Source organism: Limulus polyphemus, unplaced genomic scaffold, assembly GCF_000517525.1.
Source record: "Limulus polyphemus unplaced genomic scaffold, Limulus_polyphemus-2.1.2 Scaffold66, whole genome shotgun sequence".
In the NCBI taxonomy this organism is placed as follows: Eukaryota; Metazoa; Arthropoda; class Merostomata; order Xiphosura; family Limulidae; genus Limulus; species Limulus polyphemus.
This window is the reverse complement of record NW_013665676.1, coordinates 546074-570316: the sequence shown is the minus strand read 5'-3', so window position 1 is coordinate 570316 and position 24243 is coordinate 546074. Positions and strand designations below refer to the sequence as shown.

General features: G+C 35.2%; 1 protein-coding gene across 3 annotated transcripts in view; it reads left to right on the top strand.

Moving 5' to 3' along the window:
- LOC106465109 overlaps positions 1-24243 on the top strand; it is a 189962-nt gene that overhangs the window by 97382 nt on the left and 68337 nt on the right. The window contains exon 1 of one of the 3 annotated variants that reach the window (XM_022393428.1): positions 6552-7048. The exons of the other annotated variants lie outside the window; for them this stretch is intronic. The gene's annotated coding sequence lies outside the window, so the exon portion shown is untranslated. Of the gene's footprint in view, positions 1-6551; positions 7049-24243 lie in introns of those variants that run through there. 3 annotated transcript variants of the gene reach the window in all.

The following is a 24243-nucleotide window of genomic DNA, read 5'->3' as shown; positions in this document are numbered from 1 at the left end:
ATGTGTAACTCTCAGTTTAAAAATGGGCACCATAAACAGTATTTCTCGAGAGAATCATTCCCTAATGATTGGTTGTATTATGGTATTTAGAACTAACTCGAACTGAATCGTGATTGGTTGTACTTTTTTGTAATCAGCAGGTACTTTAGGCTAAGTTTTTTGTAGTTGTTTTTTTTTTTGTCTCCACCAAGCCATACCAGAATACAAATATTACTCCCGGTAGAGAGAGAGAGAGAACAAAAAACTCGTGCCAGAGATCAAAATGGCGAATAGCAGTAATTTGATTCGCCGAGACAGCGAGGATGGTAAAAAAAAAATAATAATTAGTTGTAGCTTTGAGTGCATTATTTATTGCCTTGTGGATGAGAATTTTTGCCTATTCTACTATACATCATAACAATAATTTCCAGCTCCTCCTATTTCACTGATCACTGCAATATATATAAAAAGTAAGAATCTCTCAGGTAAATGGTTAATCTTTAATCGGTGGATTATAATTTGTTACCTTAATTAGTATCGTATTTATTTATGCATAATTTTGGCAGTAATAATAATTAATATATAGGAGATTTCCCTTCACATTTATTACAACAACACACGACAGTGGGCGTCGCCATATTTCTTCTGACTGTTTCTTCTGGAGTCTGCGCCGAAGAGTAATTTGATAGAGGAAGAGTCCATTAAAACAAGTGGTGCACCTCTGTGGGAAGAAGTAGATACACTGTGATAAAAATGAAAAAAAAGTGTCCCATGTAACATTGCGATATTCATATAATCATACGCCATATCCTTCAAGATTGTGTGTAAATATGGTATTTTTTATTTACTTCCGAAGCCCATGTTTCAATTAAATACAATTAAATCATGATTCATGTGCATACAAATAATGAGAACTAACTTTTTAAAACCTGGATCTCTCGGTTCGGTGGTATTCCAAGATTTTTTAAAACTCTATAAACGGTGACTAGACAGAGTGATCGGTGAGGCTAATTTTTCATTAGTTCATCACAAATGCTGTGCATGAGCTGTGAAGTTTTAAACAACTACATGCAGTTTAAGTTGTCTTGTGTCACTATACGTTATTTACCGCAGAATATTTTACACCTACCATCTTATCTTACATTATCTGATCTTAATTCACCTCACCTGATATTATCTAACTTTGGTTTATTTTATTTCATTTTATCTTACCTTATCTTATTCACCTTAATTTACTCCCCTTGCCTTGTCTCAGATTGTTTTACCTTATTTTAATTTGTCCTCCACTGCATCAACGGTAAGTTTATGGACTTCCAACGATAAAATCCAGAGTTCGATTCCCTGCGGTGGATAGAGTTTAGATATCCATTGTGTGGCTTTAAGGTAAGACAATTCAAACACTCTCATATTTTATCTCAGATTATTTTATCTTACGTCTACTTTATCTTGCTATTATTTTATATTAACCTATAAACTGGGCCTGGCATTTCCTGGTGGTTAGGATGTTCGACTCCACGTCACCGAACATGTTAGTACTATATGGTTTCCGACTGGACCAGCCACTCGAATATAAAAAAATTCTTGACTTACAAAATTACAGGTAGTAAGTACCCAAACTAGCTGGGATTAAGTTCGTTAAATAAAAAAATTAAAAAAAACTACTAAAACTTTCTAGACAGTCTTCCAGTGAGTTTCAGATAGTTGGGTTAAAACATCGAACTTACTTTATAAAGAATAAAATCAAACAACTACATAACACCAGGGCTACTCTGATTAGTAAACTTATGTGTTGCCCATCAGCTTGACCATCGTGTACACGTGCAGATAGTTGGAAGCACGTGATACTAAAGTGAAGAAGATGGCAGCCAGAGCGGGAGAAACCAATTAGGATAGGGTCGAACTGTTGTTGCGGAGGGCTTGACAGTTATCTGTCAATGTCGGCTACTTTCCATAGTTTTAAAACTGCTAGTGCAGCCTCAATACTAATTGGATATCGTTGTACTTGAATAGCAAACACTTCTAAAAAAAAAGTCTCTTCGTACGTTCAAGAAAGAAAGCTAACAGAGTTAACATGTATTCTTGTTATCTTAGCAATTCTTATCTTTGCTAGCTTTAGTTTTATCCACGTATCTACTAACACACGTGTCTCTCAATTAGGACTTGGATAACACATACTAGTGTTATTAATTAATAGTAAATAATATTCATAAATAATGTACGTCTTACTTGTTCTCCGACTGTCAAGTAATATGTGAATATATTTGTAATGTACCTCTTACTTGTCCACCGACTGTCAAGTAATAAGTGAATATATTTGTAATGTATCTCTTACTTGTCCACCGATTGTCAAGTAATATATGAATATATTTGTAATGTACGTATTACTTGTCCACTGACTGTCAAGTAATATGTGAATATATTCGTAATGTACCTCTTACTTGTCCACCGACTGACAAGTAATATGTGAATATATTTGTAATGTATCTCTTTCTTGTCCACCGATTGTCAAGTAATATGTGAATATATTTGTAATGTACCTCTTACCTGACCACCGATTGTCAAGTAATATATGAATATATTTGTAATGCACCTCTTACTTGTCCACTGACTGTCAAGTAATATGTGAATATTACTTGGCCACTGACTGTTAAGTAATATGTGAATATTACTTGTCCACTGACTGTTAAGTAATATGTAAATATTACTTGTCCACTGACTGTTAAGTAATATGTGAATATTACTTTTCCACTGACTGTTAAGTACTATGTGAATATTACTTGCCCACTGACTGTTAAGTAATATGTGAATATTACTTGTCCACTGACTGCTAAGTAATATGTGAATATTACTTGTCCACTGACTGTTAAGTAATATGTGAATATTACTTGTCCACTGACTGCGAAGTAATATGTGAATATTACTTTTCCACTGACTGCGAAGTAATATGTGAATATTACTTGTCCACTGACTGTTAAGTAATATGTGAATATTACTTGTCCACTGACTGTTAAGTAATATGTGAATATTACTTGTCCACTGACTGTCAAGTAATATGTGAATATATTTGCAAGTCTTGCACTTTTTTGTTGTTTTTTTTAAACTAGTCGAAGGCAACCAGAGCTTTCTAATATGACTCCTATTTCAGTGAAAAAAATTATTTCCAGAAAAATTCAGTTAAAGCGAAAGAAGACGCTACTGTATAGTCAGTCCTCAGTTAGTATTATTCTAATAACACATTGTGTTACTTCGATGTGAGCGTTACTATGTATTTACTTTTGAATATTGTGAGATGTTTTGGTTAACTTTTTTTATTGTTTTCATAAACAATCATGTAACCTTTTAGTAAAACACAATTCAATTTATGATATTGAGGACAAAAGGTGCTGAAAAATGGTAATTTATGAATGGTTTATTTAGACCACTTTTAATGGCAAACGTGTACATGATAACAACTTGAAACTGAAAATGTTTTACTTGATTTAAAATCGCTACATTCGAACGATAAAATACGAAATTATATTATTAATGAAGAAATGTATTCTTACTAATAGGGTTTACAAAGTTTTGTTTGGATCATTAACCAAATTAGTGCAATGTTTGGACCTTTCAATTTGTTGTGAAAAAAAATGAAAAGAAAACCATCTACGGCGACATCTGGCGAAAACTTTTAGGCACGATATGTAGAATTCCTAGTATTTTGAACAAATTTAGAATTTACTCTCTGCGACTTTTCTAAATTTACATCTATGAAGTGCGTATAATGACGACGTGAAGTTGGGGGTATTATTTAAGGCGTTGCCAAAGAAAATAGACTAGTCTTGGTACTTAGTTTGTTTTGTCTGTAATGTTGTGTACACTAAAAGACGCCATGTTTTGTCGATAGCCCTTGACTTTTCTTGTAAGATCGAGTTTAAGACTAAACAAGAAATTCCAACCCTCTCATGTGTTTTTTTTTAATACAGTACGTTTTCACAATAGCACAATGAGAAAGCAAATCACTGAAATAAATAGCACACTTCTAGAACGTTTCTTAAACAACATTTCCCGAAAGATTGAGACGTCTTTCACAATTGCAATGTTTAATATTTTGGTGTATTTTAGAATTTCCAGTTCCTGAAAACTCGTCTCAGCTTGACTGTTCAGATAGGAACGTGTGGTTAAATCACAGGTGTAATCAGGTGCTTCGGACTTAACCCAAGAACGCCTTTTTTAAAGAACTATTTATCCGCCTTATTGCTTGCGAGATCATGAATTTATTGGTTGTAGTTTCTCTAACCACACGTGAGTCACACATTTAAACTGATTTAAACCGAAAAATACAACCAATATTGCAGTTACTCTCACTAACTACCGCTGAGATTCTATATATATTTTATATAGAAGAACAATGATTTAACCCCTTTTCCTCAGTTTTTTGACACTATGTGTTGTGACAGGTAGAAACATAAGAATACTGAATATGAATGAAATGTGTGGACTACGCTGATGATGAAAGATATATAAACCAAACGGTAATAAGAGGATTGTATGTTCCTCTTACAGAGTGTTTTAAACTTGTGAATAATAAATTGAGGATTAAAAGTGTTGTGTAAACGTAGCTCAGGCTCTGTAATACTTCTTAAGTATAAGATAATGTTTATAAACCCATAAAAAAGGGATGATTGTTATTTTCTTCCCGCAAAACGAATCCTATTTTGTTGTTAACATAATCATATCCTGGATGGTTGTAAACACTATATTGTTGTAGAAATCATCTTTTAAAGTTCAGACTTGCATTATTTATTCTGAATTGATAGAGTTAACTTCATTAATCCGATTATACGATGTAATATGTTTCTCTACTTGCATCATCTTACCTTTATTAGTCTTTATAAAACTGAGGGTTATCTCTTTCTCTTAACAATCTTCTTCATTAATATATTCGCAACTGATTCATTGTTACCTAACGCGAAGGTAAACTGCGCAGTGGTGTCTGTCCATATGTTTCTGCCCCCCACTGGTATGTCTGAGGACTTACAACGCTAGAATCCGGGTTTCGATACCCTTGGTGGGCAGAGCACAGATAGCCCATTGTGTAGCTTTGTGCTTAATTACAAAACAAAACAAAACCATTTGTTTCTTCATGCAATAAGTTACACATCAGTAACACCAAAATTGCTGACGTGGCCATCGTTGACATACTTTAAGGTTTGTAAATTACATATTCAAAATATAGAAATATAATGTTATAGAATGGTTTGTTTCTCATCGTTCAAACCAAGTGACAAGTTCTGGTAATAACGAAAGACCACCTGGGCAGTGATTTGTGGGAGAAAAAGATATATCTGAAACGTTATTTCTATACGCCTCTGATTTGAATTTTCAACTGACACGAGAAAAAGCAAAAATGTGCAGGCATTATGATTTTATCCCAAAATTCTATGTTTGTTCGTTTCTAATGCTTCGCCAACTTTCGGCGTTTAAACCGTAAAATATTACAAGTAGTAACTCTGTATTATGAATCATCTCTTGTGGTGTTTTGTCAGAAACTACTCTTGTTGTATTATGGATTTTTTCCTCTTCCTTTTTGTGTTTTATAAACAAAGAATATCCTTGTGAAGATTTGCCCCCCCCCCCTAAAGAAAAAAGCGCGAGCATGAACTATGTTTCAACTAATCATGATCGATTATTTTATATAAGTAATGATCCGGGGAGAGCACTCCGATGTGTTCTGGGAAAACTCAAACTCTCTGCCTATATGATTTTTAATTGTATTATTTATATGCGTTTTACTCGCTACTCCCCTCTCCCATGTCTTAATTTTAGAAGCACACATGAATATTTCCATTCATTTCATTTGCATGTATAATTTTCGCAAAAAAATACTAAAGGTTATCTACACAGAGCCATCCCTAACTCTGAACTGATATGCTAGAAGCAAATCAGCTATTCAACGGCACACACTATCAACTCTTGAGCCACTCATGCTTGACCTAATAGTTGGAATTAATCTTACTCCTCATAATACACCCACAACCTAACATGTGAAATGCATCTTAGTGGAAATTGGACGCAAACCACGAACCCTTGGATCCACAGTCAAGGCACACTAACCACTGGTTCACACCCTACACCTCCATGTTTTACAATAGGTGTTTGACCTCGTAATCTGTATACAGATTTGACTTTATATTTCTGTGGATACCTCGTTGATTTCTTTCTCTCATTGAAAAGCGAACAAGTAATGATAAATAACGTGTGGAGATTGTGTCTGGAAGGAACTAAAATAAATATTATTGTTATTTAAAATGTAATCACAGTACGCTCTATTTTGTTGTGAAATCTTTAAATCCTGTCCAATGATGTCTTTGTTTTAATGTTTTACTTTCAAGTGGAAGATATAATGTTGATTTTATAAGCATGGAAAGGCATACCTGTAAAGTTGGGTTTTCTATGAGGTAATATCGTTTATATTACTAAAGTAATTACACCTTGAAAACGTTGCTTTCAAAGCTGTTTATTACATATGTTACCTGAGGCAGTTGGTCTAGCTAGTGAGATAACATCAGTACGATTGGTCTTGGGTTGTGTAACAAGGAACTGCCGCTGGTTACCGCTCCAGGCTGAGGTGATACCACTACCTGATCGTGCGCTCGAACTGATACTCCTCTCTCCCCGTCACATAGTCAGTAGACTCTCCCTGACTTCTCGTGGATTATTGACCCTCGTGACTAGGCTCGCGACGCAGTTATTAGGCGGTATGGCAGTTTGCCCGACCGAGATGCGGTGAGTTCGGCAGCTTCGAACGGGGATTCAAACGAAATTCTCAGTGTTCCACCTCCGATGTCATGCCATGCGTACTGACGACGAAGGGAGGAGGATTTGTAGAAGCGAGCCTTTCTAACGTGTGTACAATCATTTTAGTCTTCAGTGAGTCGAGCTGACTCGGAATAAAATCCTTTCTCGACAGCTCTTGGCACAGAGAAGCGGGACTGACCAAAGTGTTCGTATTCATTCTAATATGTTGTGAAAATACGTCATGACTCTCGCTGGAAAAAAAACAAATAAAACATCAGATAATGCTTATAAGGTAAGTAATTCTAAACTTAATACACATAAGGTTAATATAATCTCCAAGATTTGAAAAAAAAAACATTCGTTTCCTATGAATAGTTGATTCTATTACTTACCACGAGAGGGTATAACAATTGTGACACATAAAAAATCTGCAAATGTATATAGGATTAGAGAGAAAACGATTAATTCACCATCATCTAAGCAGCCTCTAAAGTTTTTGTAATGTTGTACTGTTTTAGTAGCTTTTTTCGTTGTTGTAATGATTAGTGTCTTAATTAACTGACTTGTGAACTACTACTAGGTGTTAAGTAAGGATTATAAAACGTGCAATAAGGTAAGCGGAAGCCGTGCCTGGACACCAGATCTGTAAATCTTCATCTGGAACCTAAACATTGTAGCCGTGTGTAGGCCTTTAATTCACTTTTAACCAAGTTGGAGTCAACCAAACAGTCTGAAGAATTGATTACACGGACATAAAGTACTTCATACCGAATTGGAGTAATTTAGTAGCACATAGTTTTTTGTTTTTACCAGATTGAAGTAATTTAGTAGCATAAAGTTTTTCTGTTTTTACTAGATGGGAGTAATTTAGGAGCATAAAAGTGCTTTAAACCAGACTAGAGTAAATTAGAAACATAAAATGTTTTACACCAGATTGGAATAATTTAGGGATGAAAGTGCCTTAGGAATATTAAATGCTTAAAAGTTACTCGAGACTATTTGGGAACGTAACATGATTTAAAGCAACTCTAAATCAAAATTCTATTCAACAGTCTAGGTTGTATTTTTAATCATGGCGGTAATGTGATACCGCGCATTTTGAAACTTCAAATCTTTATTTTGTTAAATCTACGTTCATGATCTTGAATAGAAATTCATTATTTGATTTGATCTTCAGTTTTATTTTAGAATGTGTCGGTAACAAAAGCAACAGCAAAATCCTCTGATTTTTATTCTCTATTTCACCTAATTAAACTCGGTGTTTTACTTATGACGATACGTTTAAAGGCATTTTTCTGTGGAGACTTTGGCTTAGAACTTTTGATAAATGCCCTTAAAAGCACAAGTTCTTAACTGAAACAGTAAGAAATTAATCTCTAGGATCGTAGCGAAAAGGCAAATAATACTTATTCATATTAATATAAATTAGTTCTCTACACGATACTCTTGAGATTAGTGTGTGTACATGGCTATAACTTTGATGCTAGCTCTAGGAAAATAAGACTTAACACTTGTTTTACGTATAATATCTGTTGGACTAGTGTTAAGTTTGGTGTAGTGAATGTTAAAAAAAATCTTTCTCCTAAAAATATTTTGTAATGAAAATAATATCTAAATACATTCGTTGAAGTTAATAAACTGGAAAGAATTTTTTCAACGAGAATGGTAAAAAAAAGAATACTTCCATTATTCCTTGACGCATAAAATAATCGTGAAGTGTGTTTTTTCGAGTGATTTGGATTAATAAATAAAAGGTTTATATTTCCGTGCTATTAAATGAAGCGTACAGTTTTAATTGCCATCAGAGACATACGGTGGAGAGTAATTGAAGCTCACGTCTTTTAAATGATTTGTATTTGGCGAGGGTTCTATGATCAACGAATCTAACTAAGAGAATAATAAAAAATAAAAATCAACAACTAGAGTACTGAAACTAATGTAATTTTGTGCATTGTGGAGGTTGCTACGCCACAAAACGTCCTTTCATTGGCTTCCTCTGATTTACTTTTTCTTTGTTTGACGGCACTTTATGCCTTTTACTGCTGGCCTTCTTCACGTCTATTCGGCCAGATACCACTCACTTTCTCTCTGGTCGAGGTGTGTTCTATCAGTTTCAGCTGGCCCTTTTCAACTTTGATTAGCAAGGGCTAATTAACGCTGGCATTTCTTCGAGTGAAGTCGGTCGGTCAGATACTGCAAGTCCTTTTTCGGCAGGTACAATTGGGGATCTTTCGCAGGTCCTTCGGAATAGAGACTAATTACATACTACTGCCCTTTTTATGTATATTTTACAAGTTAATGCTGGCTTTTTATTCATGTCCGTTGGGTTGGATATCGTTGACTTTTATTCACGTCTGTTGGGTTGGATATCGTTGACTTTTATTCACGTCTGTTGGGTTGGATATCGTTGACTTTTATTCACGTCTGTTGGGTTGGATATCGTTGACTTTTATTCATGTCCGTTGGGCTAGATACCGTCAGTTTTTTAGTTATAACTGGCTCTGTTCGGCTAATTACTTTTGTGATAAATAATTCTAGTTTTCCTTCAGCAAAAACTTTGCCTTTCCAAGAATTGTCAGGTAGTTACTGCTGGCTTTTCTTCGGGTTCGTTCGGCTACATACCGATGGCCCTATCCAGTTCTGTTTATTCAGTCACATTTGTTCTTTTCAAAATTGTTATATAGCTTACCGTTGGCTCTCTCCAAGCGTGTTCTCTTGTCGTCGTTGGCTTTTTATACAGGTTTGTTAAACTAGTTATCGCTTATGTTTGTCATGCGTATCTGTAGAGAATCACCAAATAGCAGAACTGAAGATGACGACAGTAGGTAGCCGAAACGTCGTTAAAATTTGAAGAATAGATTCAGTGTAAAGAGCACGTAAAACACCAGATAACTTCCAGTCCTTGGGAATAACGTTTATTTGCATTACTAGGACACGGTGCTACATTGTGTCAAGACTTTGTATTCAACTGCTGGACGTTTGTCGCTGTTCCGTTTAGGATTAGCGGCAGGATAACATCAGCCCCGTCACAGAGCGTAGCTCTTTAGTGAACGAATGAAAGAAGAATGAAACCAGCCAGTTATCACATGAAATTGAGACGTCTGGGTCTGTATGTTAGCCTTGCTTAGTTCAGCGACGCCGTTGCTGTGACCTGAGATACTTATATGGCTGATGTGTGCCAAGAGTGCTACATGATCAAAGGCTACTTTATTAATCAATTTTTATAACTAGAAGGTACAGAGTTTATAGTCTCTCATACTTGTTTAAACGTGAGCAAGTTTTTGAGTTATTTGGTCGCACTGTTTAGTCAGTAATTGCAACTTTATTATCATTAAGACCATGTTTCTTTTTACATATTCACAGAATTCAGTGAAGTGCATGATTTATCTCGTAAATCATGTTTAAGCTTTCAATATATGAAGAACTTACTGGAGACATCAACTTTTTTCTCTAAGAAGGATGCTAACTTTCCTTGTAGTTTTAAAACATTTATTTTCGTAATCTTGTATTGTTTGGTTTTATTTGTCACTATTAACGCAAAGCTATATGTAATGGACTATGTCCGCAGCATGAATCGAACGTCGAATTCTCACATTAGAAGCTGTCAAGCTACACGCTTAGACACCAAAGGTTATTTTTATTGAGGGATCACCTGTTTTAACAACTCGCACCACAACACAGTAGTGTGTTGTTTGCCAGTCAGTCAGTCAGAAGACATTAAAATGACATCCCATAAGGGACGCTTAACGTTGCAATGTGTACTTTAGTGACGTCAGTAAAACGAGCACATGCCATGAATCACGAGAAGAATTATACACTCTGTTGGCTTCAACGCAACATGGCATATGAACTTCAAAAGCAAAAAAGTAAATAAGTTTGTTACTTTTAATTTTGATTTTATTTACTCTTGAAACAGAAGACTTTCGGGGACCCTGCGGGAAGTACATCTAGTAATAACTGTACATTGATAATTAGTCCATTTCTAAAAGTCGTGTACTAGTTAGTTCTCTTCTAGATTTAGATGTCGCAACAGATTTCAGCTTCGTTTTAATTAAACCTGTCCTAACAGCCGTGTAGATACCTTTTTTTTTTTTTGTCATAAAAGACAGTAATAAACATATCTGCTTGAATAATAAAGTGGGACCTGAACCGTGTATATTATGTATCCGTAAATACATACATTTGTTAGTAAAGCGAGTTATTTCAATACCTGGCCATGGGTAGTGTTGTTTTCTAAGCCGCAGATAAGATATTAAATATAGTTCTGTTTAACAAAAGAAACAGCAAAGAAGAGCGTGTGTTAAGTACATAAGATTTGATTGGTCTTGCATATATATATAAATTTTTAGTGCTGATTTGATTGAGTTGAAATTAAAGAATTGTAAATAAATATACCTATTGTAATGTTTCGTCTTGTCTTTATCTGTGTTTGGTCGTTATGCACGATTTGGGAGGGTCAGGTACTCTTCGGACCTCTTTCTCCCTCCTTTACTTATAATAATAATAATTTCCAGTTTTTGTTTGTCCTGAAAATGCGCGCGCATCTTACTATCTAAACGCCTAATGCTCGCGCACTTCATTTCAACGAAATAAATAGAAGGCGGATGTAAGTACGATTTAGTAGGCATTTAAACAACAACATATTAGAAAAATTATCACAGTTTTAAAAATGTCTAACTTTAGGTCGTAGAATAACATTACAAGTTTATTTATTGATAGTATTAAGTATGGTGAAGGTTGGCGCTAATTAAACTAAAGCAAAAAGAAAAAAGAAAAAAACGGTACACAAGTTACAGTTTAATTTATCTCTTTATCGAAAATAGGCCTTACTTAATAAAGGCTTAACTAATGACAAGTGGTCCTGTAGGTTTCAGTGTCTATGATTAGGGTTCATTTGTGTTATTCTCGAAACTCTGTATTTAATAAAGCACTATTGAAATAAAGATACTAATCTGACCGCAAATGTTTTGCGGGTCTTTGCTAGTATATATAATAATAATAATAATAAAACACAGAGCAAAAGATACATTTTAGTAAATTTTACACCAAAATGAAGGAAAGCTTTAAAAACTGCCTGTTGAACCCTTGACGATAAAGAAATATTAAGTTAAGGAACGAAACAGAAAACAAACAACAACAAAATGAAATCGGAACAACGGAATAACATTACACCAAATCACTATTACATGGTGGGAAAATGTAAAAGGTATCTTAGATTTGTAACTGTCTTACCACGCAACTAATTTATGTCTCGGTATTATGTTATTCTGTTGCTGCGATGTCTTTTTTTATTATACGGAGAAAGTATATATATCTTTTCTCTTAACGTGTGTTTGTGTGTTCGTGTAAATATTTGTAGTTCCTATCAGTTATTGAGTTACAATTGCATGAACCATAACAGTCATTATCCATAAAAATTAAGTCCTGGTATAGCCAGGTGGTTAGGGCGCTCGACTCGCAATCTGCGGGTCATGGGTTCAAACCACCGTCCCATGTTTTAGCCGTGGGGGCGTTATAAAGTTCGGTTAATCCCACTATTCGTTGGTAAAAGAGTAGCCCAAGAGTTCGCGGTGGGTGGTGATGACTAGCTGCCTTCCCTCTAACCTTACACTGCTAAATTAGAGACGGCTAGCGCAGATAGCTCTCGTATAGCTTTGCACGAAATTCAAAACAAACAAACCGTGAAAAATGATGATATTTAGCTCCTAGACCACTGTTATAATTAAAGGAACACCTATACCTGTAAAAATATACTTTGATTGACTTGAGATTAAACAAACATAATATATATATATATATACGTATAAAAGTGAAGATATGATATATAAAAGATGTAATAAAATCCATTATAAAATCGTTCTCCACAGACAAAATTTTTTAAAGAAACATTATAGTTGCCTGGTATGCATAGATAACATTTTACTACATTCATGGTTGATGGATATGAGGTTAAAACATGCTGATGAGGTAGGATTGTGCGTGCATTCTGATATTACACGTTGGCGTTCAGCGAACATTTGTCATCAGAACCTATCTCAGGCTTAGCTCAACTAATAGCAGTTTCGGATGATTGAGCGTTACGATGTTCTGGTACCGTGGACATGCTATGGACCAATAAGTCTGAGCTGTATAGCGTTTCTTCACTGTTATGGTTATCCTGGCTTTTCAGAGCTCTTGAATATTTTTTTGTCGTTTCAAGGCATTAATTTGTATCTGTCAAACAAAAAGCATGATACCCAAATTGTACAAAATCTTCTTACTATGTCATATACATTCAATGAGATATGGCATGCAAAATACAAAAGCTTAGTTTCTCAATCGCTCCCTGGTGACTGAGCAGTAAGATCAGGAAGATTCTAACGCTACAATTCTGGATTCGATCTCCGAGGAAGGCATAGTAGAGATTGTCAGTTGTGTAGCTTTGCATTTAAACAAGTAGGGTTTTTCTGAAATATTTTATGATTTTATTTTTAAAACGTCAGTCTCTAAGGTTATGTCCATCCAAAAAACGTTTGAGCGTAGATACAGAAAAATATAGCAACTTGGTATTACATTTATACTTTTGAGCTAAATCTGAATTTTGATTTTTCAATTTTTTTTTTTTGCTGAATAGCTTTTCAACAGATTTCACATATTTTTAATGTTAAACCAACTCAAGACACTTACATTGTAATAATTATCGTTTAAATGGGTTTTTAAATGGAAGCAACTCATACAGGGAAGTAATATGCAGATTAGAATATTGCTAAAATTACACACTCTTTCAAGTAGATTACATGGGATTGGAAAATGTGTTACCTTTATGGATGGCAACGTGTAAGAAAGAGCCGGAAGCAACAGTGACACCAGACAAAAACTCTCGTTCTGGGTTGATCTATGTGAAATGAGCTCTGGGAAAGAAATATACCGGAGGGAGGGGAGGAGAGTATTTTTTAAATCTTTTATTAGTAGACGTTCTCTCTTATTCATCAATGACGTGGCATGCTTTCAAGAATATATATATATATATATATATAAAGTAGTAGGTGACTACCTCAGCTAAGTAGAGCAGAATGAATTGATTGTTTCATGCTGCTAGAGCTGGGATTAGCTTATATATATATCACAAAATTTGTGAGATCAAGTAGGGATCCGTTGGCCGTAGTCGTTAGGTACTCGCTTTGCAAGCACTCAGCCCAGCGTTTGATACTGAACTTGGTGTGCTTATTTTTTGGAGTAGCTTCTCTTAGCGGCGAATTCTGGATGAGAGTAAAATCATGCATATTTTGTGCATAATGAGCGAACCATGTAAACAGAAAAGACTACAGCGGTTTCGTTTTTTATTTTAATTTTATATTTTGTCTACAAAACCACCGTTTTGTTTGATGCCCCATTTCAATAACCATGACGTCATTAGTAGTTATGACGTGAATATTTATGATAAAGTTTTTTAAAAGTAATTCTAGAAATGTATATTCTACAATCTTTAAAAGTATCACAGGATTTGTGATTATTGTAATAGGGTTTACACGTAGAGAAATTAAGATATTTTTATGGAGTTAGTATACGGAATTTTTTATTTTTCATTCTTTCCACTTTCTTTTCAAGTATCGCATTATCTTATTTCATCATATTCGCGCCCTTTTTTTTCTCCTCTCCTGGCTTGATTTTTTTAGCAGAACGTGTCACTCGACGTGGAAACACTGACTTATCACTTTTATCTCACGAACGTAAAAGCGCATGATATTAAGTTTAACTTTGTTAGGAAGCTCTTCTATAAGCACAAAATGGTCAACCGAAGCCTTTGAAGTTCCGATTTCTTCAGTTTCTTTCAGATTTTCTGACACGTATGTGAGAAGATTGTTTTAATATACAGAAATGCTTGGTATTTTCTTGCCTTTCTCCATGAATCACTATTCGAAAATTATGAAATTCTTTGGCTATGTTCGTGATAGGTATTGTTTATATTTATCTATGTTTTATGATGTCCTATGTAGGTTCAGAAAAATTACAGTACAATTTACAGGTTGTCATTTCTTCACGATAGTGATATTTCCGTTTTATTTTAATTTCATAAAAAAATGTTTGTCGTTTCATGTTCGAATTAAATTCCATTAATTCATAACAATAATCAATAACCACAGATTACAAATTTACGAAAGTTAAGTTTCGAAATACAGACAACTTGTTATCAAAGGGACACGCTCTTGTGTGGTTATAACACAGCTGTAAGTATTTTATGCTGTTGTTGGTTTTATACAGTAATAATTGTTAGTTTTTTGAGATATTTAAAAAAAGACAATATACCTCGCATTGCTAATACTTAACAATCCCAGGGTTTGAGGATTTTTCAGTCAATAATTTGAGTTATGCGTTCTCATATAAATTAATGAGAACAAATAAACATTCGTTTATGAATACGCTAGTTTCACCAAGGATCTGCCACCTTGTCGTATTGGAGCAGCTTGCGGGTCTCCGTGACCCTGATACCTGTGGCTGCGGGAGTCTTGGACTCTCGTCTTGTCTCCCAAGCTAAAAAGATTGAAGGGTAAAGGTCTGATGAAGTGCAGTCTTCTGGTCCTCAAGGTTGGGGGTTGGATGTGGAGTAAGCATTTCCATCCCTTAAAAACCGTCTCCTGCTACAAAAAGATCAGCAATACATTAAATATCGCTTGACTCGGGAAGATATCTCTTTAAGAGGAAGAATGACGCAAACTGGCGAAAGACATCCAAATCGCCGACTAATCTTCTGACAAAGAAAGAACCAATCAGACTTGGAACCAACAAGACAAAAGAAAAGTGGGCTGTACGAAAAAGGCTTTGAAAAGATCGGTCAATGAGGAGATGAGGATGACCTAGGGTTAGGTGAAGAAGGCAGCCCAGAACCGTGTCAGAAGGCAAAGTGTTGTCGAAGCCCCATGATTCATTTGGAATTTCAAGGTTTAAGTCAAGTCAAGTTACTTTTGCTTTCGGATATTCGTAAGATATTTTATCTTTGCATTGTTTTAAAATCAAAGTACCCCATGTTTTGAACGTATACACTATTTGCTGAAAGAATTAAGGATTATTTTGTTTAAACTTTTCTGACCATGGTTATTATGTGTGTCTACGACTTCGATTTAAATTTCTGGAATTTAAAGAAATTCTTCTGGGTTTACTCGAAGGTACGTGTTTTCTTTAATGATAAAACTTGGTAATGTGGCACTTCTTATAGAACGTAGCACCACGCCTAAATTTTCTAATTCTAAACGACTTAGAGAAAAAATCAACACAAATGGCATTAAAAGGATTCTATGACTCGCAAACCAATTTGTGTAATTTCAAGAATCATGCCAAGTTCATTTTTACTAACGCGGTATATTAGAAAAGTCGCGTATTCGAATCCCGTTGATCTCCATTTTCTTTCGTGCAGAAAAAAAAAACATACTTTGTTGACTATTCTTTTATTTTCTGTAAGGTCCTTGTTGCAATGTCTGTGTTTGATTTATTATTCATAGTTTGGTCATATAATAAACTAATCATAGTTTGTAATGAAAATTTTAGTAGTATTTATTATTTATACACGTTACATGGACGGGTTAGTTTCGATTACGACATGTAAGTTGTGTAACCAGTTTCAGTTATGAAGCCAGTCTCTCTCATCTCCCTGAAGATGTTGTTCAGTTCCAGAGAGTAGCTATAAGTTCCCTCTCACAGATCTCACCAGTCACTCGGTCACTGATGTCTTCACACATATGAGTAATCCAAGGAAAGATATACATGTGTGCGTAAAAGTAATTAATTACACATTAAAAATTCCACTGGTTATGCGATCAAAACGTATTATTTGTAGACATTGTTATATTGTCGGTCGACACGTCGTACATAACCAGCGAAAAATCAAAAACTTGCGTTTGTACTTCAATAGTAATTAAAAAGCATTGATATATAGAATGCAGCAACAGCCGGTGGAATTTGTATCGGTTTTATAAAGTTTGCACTATACTTCTTTGTTGAACTATATCAATATGTACGTGTTATAATGTAGGCAAATGCACACAGACAACACGTGGCAGACGTCTTTTACACATGACAATAGAATCTCCACTGATCGTTCTATTTTTTGCGAAATGCTATTTGAGAGCTATCTGGGCATGTCCGTCTCTAATTTTGAACTATTAGACTAGAGGGAAGGCAATAGTCATTACCACCATCTCTTGAGCTACTCTCTTCTGATAGAATAATGGATTCTGACTCACGCTGTTAAAGCGCACCCACGGTTCCAAAGTGCTTAACGCGTTTTGGTGGGCTGCGAACCATGAACCTCTAGGACTGACAGCCCTGGCACATTAACTAACCATCAGGCCACGTCCGGCTACTGCCATTCATAGTTCTTTTATATAATTAGAGTAGTTAAGTTACGATTAGAAACCAATGTAACAAGCATTTGTGATTTTTTCTCTTAATTTGTCTATTATTTCGGATTCCAAGTCAGAGGTAAAAATAGCATTTCAGAGGAACCTTTTATCTTTCGTCTTCTACAAGTTGCCGTCCAAGAGGCCTTTCCTCAATACAAGAACTCGTTAGCTAGAATAGGCGATGAGAAACAAAGAAATTTAGCATTTTACTTTACCCGCCCAACGGTGAAAATCTTGTTCTTTCACTCCTTTGTGGTATGGCCAGGTGATTAGGGCGCTCGACTCATAATCTGAGGGTCGCGAGTTCGAATCCCCGTCACAACAAACATGCTCGCCCTTTCAGCCATGGAGGCGTTTACACGAGGACTATCTGCGCTAGCCGTCCATAATTTAGCAGTGTAAGACTAGAGGGAAGGCAGCTAGTCATCACCACCCACCGCCAACTCTTGGGCTACTCTTTTACCAACGAATAGTGGGATTGACCGTCACATTATGGTTTGCGCGAAATTCAAAACAAACAAACCAAACATTAATACACAGTTTTACTTACATGCTAACTTTCTCATATCTCTAGTACTTCGTTGAAACATAAACCTAATATTCACAAAACTGACTAACTAACTGACTGCCTAATAGTAACAGAAAAACTAACAAATATTTTAACTCAATAATCATTTATCATCCATTCTTGCCTAATTCCTAATCTTATACTGCTCAAATCGTTTCCTAAACTTCCATGAAGGTTCTAGTCATTAAAAACATCCTGTGGCGAAACAATAATTAAAAGATCTAAATTGCAAAACATACACTACAACACTGCCTCTCTCTGGATTGTGGAATTTCTTGAACAAGCCCATCACACACAGGTTGTACATTAAATTTTCACTTCCATGAAATAATAGTAAAATTATCCTTGACAAATAACAACATTCATGACGTTAAGAAAACACGTTATGTTTAACAGAATCAATTAAAAGCAAATCAAAAAACATCCTATAACCGAGCGCTTTCTAAAGGTAAACCTTTCTTCATCGGGGCAAACTGTGATTGAATAAGTTAAGTGTGCGAAAAGATGGAGTAATGTCCTGGTTAGACAAAGTAGTCGTGGCATCACTATAATTTTTCTCACGCCTTACTTAACTTAGTTATTTTAAGTTTGTCCCTGGTGAAGAAAAGTAACAAAGTTACAATAAATATTTTGACTAAGAAACAAATTATTCTATCTTTATTAATTTACAGGCTCTAAACTATCCATTCACCAAATCATTTTGGTGTTTTTCTTATGATAGGAAGATGGGATACCTCTTGTCCTTTATCATCTGTTGTTGTCTTATCGCTGAGGAGTTTTTTTTAAGTAGATGGTTGAGGGAATATATTGGTAGCTTCATCCATGACATTAGTCTTGAAGTGGTTTTGACAGAAACCTCGGACTCTTCAGGAAGTTGAATTTAGCTTTAGCGAAGTTATCGTTGAAGTTAACCATTTGGCTAACTTTTCTCTAACTTACTCCTTTCGACAGAGGAAATAAATTGGTAGCTTCATCCATGACAGAAACCTCGGACTCTTCACCAAGTTGAATTTACCTTTAGCGAAGTTAATTTTAAAGTTAACGTACTCCATTCGATGGTGGATTATCTTTGGCTTGGACTGTCTCTTCTTCTGGATTCTGTAAACCACGTCATTCATTCTTTTAACTATAGCATATGGCCCTTCCCAACATCTACTTAACTTGAGATCGTCCTTTGTCATGGCACGGATTGTACAGCTATACCACGTCACTATGATGGAATCCAGTCTTAGACCATTAAAATCATAGCAACTTTCACCTTATTGCTAGCTGACCTAAATCTTTCTCGGGTAAGTTAAACTAGTCTCAGTGCATACCGTTGTAAGACTCTGCTGAGTGATTGTCATCAGGATATGAGTACAGAAGGATCAATGGCCTTTTAAGTTATCTTCGAAACATCAGTTACGCTGCTGTGTTGCCCAGCTTAATATATTGCTGTTCGATAACTCATGAGTAGGAGTGACAAATCTTGATCCCACATTTTCTGATACTCATCCATATGAATGACTAAATGATTTAAAAGCGTATGGTTGTACTTCTCCACCATTCAATTCGAAAAGGAATGAGGAGCTCCTGTCCTAGTCTTTTTTAGTTACAAGGCTTCAAAACATCTCCACATAAAGGCTGATTCAAAGTTCTGTCCCTGATCTGAGTGATATTCCACAGGTACCTTAAATCTTGAAATAAAGTCATCTAAAAGCTTCCTTGCTAGAGTTTCTGCTTCTTGGTTAGGAACAGCATATGCTTCTGATTACTTGATGATATAGTGATTTACCACCAGGATGTACTTATGATAGAGAACCAAGCACATTGACAGCAACTCTTTTAAATGGTGCTCATACAAAATGATGTTGTTACCCACGTTGTTGTGTATTTTCTGGGCTTTCTTGCTCACAGCACAGTTCACATAATTTACACTAATCTTCTACAGATATCTGGCATCCAAATCAATAGAAGCCTTCTCTTATCCTCTCAAATAACTCCTCAGTATCCAGTTGCTGGAAAATTGTGAAGGCAATGGAGTGCTTCTGACTGCAGTAGGTATGGAAGTACCAACTGAAATCATAATTGATATCTTCCCATTTTTGATATAACATACCTTCTTGTCTTCATAACGAAACTCACTGTGAATATCTTTGGCTTTGAGTTGTATTGAGTCACTGCATGCTGTGAGGCTCATTCTTCATCAATCCTTATAATCAACGTAATTGTTATATCTTTTGTCGAAAGTTGGGCCATATTAGTTCTTCATCACCTTTGGTTGCATCATTTTGGAATCTGCTCTGTTGAAGTTTGAGTTGGTTGTCATTATTTTCTTTTGATTCTCCCTTTTCACATTGTTTATATTCTTTAGTAATACAACTTTCCATAATGTCAAAGTTGTACTCCTGAAGTTTCTGGAGCCAACTTGATATTAGGCCTTCTGGATTACAGAAATCCATGAACCACTCCATGCCACATGGCTTGTCCAAATATGTGTTTTGTTCATATAGGTAATGATAGAAACGACTAAATGATAAATGTTCCTTCCCACGCTATACATGTCATCTGGCATCTGTATCTATTATGAATGGATATTCAAGAGTTGGGTACTAATAAAGGAATAGTAGTGAGTTCTTTCTTCAGTTTGTTGAATGTATTTTAAAAATCAGGGGTTCAGCAAAACTTGATTGGTTTTTCAAGTAGTTTATCTAGAGAACGAGCCATCTCAGATAATTATTTTGGAAAATGACAATAGTAAGAGTGCAGCTCAAGAAATATTCTTACCTCATTCACGTTCTGTACTTCTTGCCAAGAACTAGTACTTGATTCAATTACACCTTGTTTCTTCATGGTTTCTAAATTTTTGAGATCTTCGTCCCTTTTTTTATGAAAGATGTCAAGCCAACTGACGTACTGAGGCTGTTCTCCAATATTAATCTCATGAGATATTTTGTTTGTCAAGTCTAAGTCATGATGTCCATTAGAAAAATTATCTTGGTATTCTGTGAGCAAGTAATCTAATCAATTGTAAGATTTTAAAAGCTCTGATCATAAAGCTTATGTAAATGAGATGGTGAGCTACCTTTATGTGAATATTTGACAGATTTTCTACATATTATTTGTTAGATAACAATTCTTTCTCTTTTTTCTTGTATATCTTTAAAAAAATTATCTTTCATCTAGATTCATATCTATTTCTTCTTGGTATTCTTTATCTTTTTGTGTAGAACCAGTATTATTCAGCATTGTATTCGTGGTCTGGTTTCTTTAAAGAATAAAACTTTATCTTAGTTTAGGCAAATGGAGTATTGTCAGCTGAGCTCCACTTCTTAAATTCAACTAATTTCCATGTCTTTGTTCTATCTAGAATTGATTTAGATTTCATGAATTGTTGTGTTTGTGGCCCTTAGGATGACATCTTTGTTCTTCAGATACACGAGAGATATTCCAGACAGCAATAACACAGGACAAGTTAGAGTGCTTGATTCTACCACAATTCAGTTATTCGATCTGAAGCTATTTCTAACAAATATTGATACGAATATTTTACTTCTTGATGATATAATAACTGCCCTTCTTGTTTTCACTAGAAGTCCTACCTCTAGTGCTGTGACTGTCGTATTGTGTAAAGGTAAAAACTGGTCATAGACTATTGTGAAATTGTTTTGAGACAAGTCAAACTTCACATCAACGTGTTCTCATAACTGTATTCAACTGTATTCTCAGTGTGAATTATTCAACAGTGTCATTTATCATGTTGTGCAGAGATGCTTCATACAGTCAATTGAATTCCAACTTTTTTCTTGCTGGAACTTTATGATAACTCGTAGTTTCTATCACTCCATCCTCTTGATTCGTCTCTGGGGGCAATTTTCCACCTTTCATTACCAGATTATGTCCAACTAAAGAAAGCTGTTTAACCAGTATCAATCAACATGTTGCAAACTTTCCCATCACTGTATTTATTGACTGTTATTCATAGTTTTCATGGGCTGGTTTCTTTTAATAATTAATACCTTATTATTGTTGGGGGCATATGGGGTATTCTCAGCTGGATTCCATTTCTTAAATCCAGCTAATTCCTAATTTCTGGTGGCCATTAGCTCTTTATTGTTCCTTTGGATTGTTTGGGTTCTAAGACCCATCCCCAGGGCATCATCTGTTGATTTAACGCAGTTTGGACTGTAAAGTCCATGTTTGTTCACATTGATAGCAATTCTCTTTTTCTGTCATCCTTTGTGAGCAATTTTTATTTCGTACAAGTTTTTACCTACAGCCCTTGGCAATAAGTCATTTTAAGTTGCATTTGAAACACTTACTGTCTTGTAGTTTATTTCTTCTATTCTAGTTAATTCTTTGAGTTCTTCTGTAGTTCCATCAGAGGAGTTGATGTTTCCACACTATTTGGTGTGACGATTCTATAATTTCTGGATGGTACTTATAGTTATTTATCTGCAATTTGAATCGATTCAAGTTCCAATGTAAACTGAAAAGCGTCCTTTGTTTGTGCGTAATTCAAATAGCCTCATCCACTATGGCATCTATGAATTTGTTACATACCAATCATTAATCATTTCACATCTTCTGCGAGTTTGGATGAGGTCTCGTTCTACTTTTCATCCATTTACTTTGGAAATTATTTCAAATTGTATTTGACATGCTTCCCATGGTGCCTTCCGTAATAGTCCATTAGTCTTTTGATTGGGCTATATTGTTGAACTGGCCTGCTATATTTAGTGCAAACAAGTGTAGACCAATTGGATTATCTTATTTCATATTGCAGTAGTGGAGTTTGAAGCTCAATGTCTTGAGTGGATGCAGAGAGAGATGTGGCTAGTTTGATCCTTGCATTTGCCAGTTTAATTTCCAAGTGTTTTATTCTAACATTGGCATTATTTTGTACTTCGTTGATCTTGTTAATGTTATACTTCTGTATTTCATTGATGTCATTTCTTTACTTCTGTGATTGTAGTATTATAATCCTTTTTTTTACATTTCCTTTGAATTTTACCATAAACTGGGTTTTGATATCTGTGAAAGGCAGACCACATGTAGCCCACTATGTAGCTTTGTGCTTAACTAAAAACAAAAACGTTTGGACATTTTGATCTGGTCTTCGATCAAATTGAATTTTATTCGTAGTTCTTATGTAAATCTATCTCATTCTTGTAATTCATCTCTTAATATTTCTGTCTCCTTCTTCCTGATCTTCAACTTTCTCATTGTTCTTGTTTAGCTTGTAAGTTTTCTCTCTTTGATCAAATTTTCTATCTCTTTTTCTCATTCTTCTTTTACTTTTTGTTTCTCTTTCTGTTCTGCTAATGGTTTTCTAAGGTTCATTGGCATTGAGTACACCGTTACAAAGAACCAGCCAGACTTGGCGAGGAGTGTGCAGTATTTGAATATGAAGTAGTGGGTAAAGATTTAGGATAGGATCAATGTAAGAGTAGATATATATATGAAAGTCACCTTGATATTTCAGGTTGTTATTTAGTCGGCTCAGCATTATCAATAAATTCCTGCACTGGCTATTCGTTTGTTATGGGGAAGAGTGTCCAGAAGTGTCTTTAGGTAAGTGTATTCATCACTCAACCGAAAGAGCAAATTAGATTACTAATCTGAGTTGGGCAGTAGCTGGTTTTGAATATAAGTCCATGTGTAAACTTGTTCATCTCTCAAACTTAAGGGCAGATTAAAAATTATAGAACTGCTCAGGGAAGTGACTGATTATGGATTTGAATTCTCATTAGTCTGTGTGTAAGCTTGTTCACCACTTAAACTAAAAGTGGGATCAAAAATGCTAAACCTACTGTGAGCAGTAACTGGTTGTGGATTTAAGTGTTCAATGATGTGTGTGTGTTTGTAAGTTTGTTCATCGCTCAAATAAAAGTCAGATCGACAATGCTAAACCTGCTCTGGGCAGTAGCTTTTTGTGGATTTAAGTGCTCAGTGGTGTGTGTGTATATGCTTGTTCGTAACTTAAACTGTTTAAGAGTTGTATTAAGACCCAGGCTACAAGTCAATAACACCGAATTTGGGGAATTAGATGGGCTACACAGAGGTGTCACAATTTCAGGTATTCAAGTTAGGACAAAAAATGTACTTTGATAAAGAAAAACTTGATATATTAACCTCAAAAATTCACACCTTGGCTTTCTCTATTGACAGAACTTGCGAAAATCTAGGAGAAAACGGCTTTATAGAGCTGAGGAACCAGATTTTGTATAGCGCAACATGTGTGATCACATTTAAATAGAGGTATAGATTTCACTTCCTCATAGTCCGAAAACTAGTGCGAATTCGGCCATGCTGGCAGATAATTCAGGTTACAGTTTTCTCAAGGATTTCAAATTTCGGAATTTTAAAAAAGAGAGAGTACCGGAAAGCTTTGTTTAGGAATCAACCCACCAAACATGTCTCCCTGACTTGCAAACTGACTGTTACAAGAAATTCACAGGGTTATCAGAGAAAGCCTTTCATCATATATCATCTAATATTTCAGCTCTTAATATGACGGCCCGGCATGGCCAGGTGGTTAGGGCGTTCGACTCGCAATCTGAG